This window comes from Phaeoacremonium minimum, assembly GCF_000392275.1.
Source record: "Phaeoacremonium minimum UCRPA7 unplaced genomic scaffold PA7_03_scaffold_33, whole genome shotgun sequence".
Classification (NCBI taxonomy): Eukaryota; Fungi; Ascomycota; class Sordariomycetes; order Togniniales; family Togniniaceae; genus Phaeoacremonium; species Phaeoacremonium minimum.
In genome coordinates, this window is record NW_006920940.1 from 242,750 (window position 1) to 243,760 (window position 1,011).

Consider the following 1,011-nt stretch of genomic DNA (forward strand, 5'->3'; position numbering starts at 1 on the left):
TTAGTCAGCAGTAGGCACTGCTGTTTCAATCAACTCTGCCTACATTCGGCTACACTCAGATCTCGGCTAACACCATGCCATAACCTTCCCCAACCAATCAGTCGGTTAAGTGCATTAACACAGCAATTGAGTATTCCTTTTTTTTTTTTTTTTTTGGCTACAACCCGACCATAGGCAATTACCTAGGTGCCTGCATATTGAATCTTATCATTGCCATCTAATCAAGGCTCTCGCAAGCAACGGCAATGGCAATAGCTAGAACAAGAGTAAAGAACAAGAAGACTAAACACCTGGCTAAATTGGATAGACGTTTTCAGGCCCCTCAAAGGACCGACAGCGACTCATCTTACCACGCTTCATGGCACATGACTAATTCGACACAATGTGCAGCATCGATAACTCGACTCCGGAAGCCATTCACACCATTTTGCCTGATTTTGGATCAATACAAATTGTGGCTGATGTTTCCGAATACGCACGCCCTAACCTTGGCAAAAGTTTTAACAGAGTTAGTTTTCCTGGGAGCATTAGCCTACATCATTGCGGTCTATGAGGGTCTTTCGACTAGGGTTTCATCCATTGCCGTCTCGGTTAGACCGTTAGGTCATTGTCATTGAAGTGCTATTGTGACAGCCCGGCCCGCAAATGTTGATTATATCTCTAAAAGAATAAGAAACGATCGTCTAGAGCTACACTATTATGACTGTCTTCCTTCCGTGATTCAAGAAACAACATAACCACCATCTATCTTGTAAGCTCCTCCTGTAAGATACTGAGCGTCGTTACTTGCTAGAAATGTTACAACCGCTGCGATATCCCCGGGCTGTGCCTATCGTGCTAGAGGAACATTGGCAAGCATGGCATTTCGTGTCTCTTCCGGCCAGGTCTGTGTGAACATGGGTGTCTCAGCCCCACTAGGATGAACTGTATTGATCCTAATTCCACATTTTCCAAGCTCTGCAGCCGCAGTATGGGACAAGCCTCGAAGCGCAAACTTGGCCATTGAATATG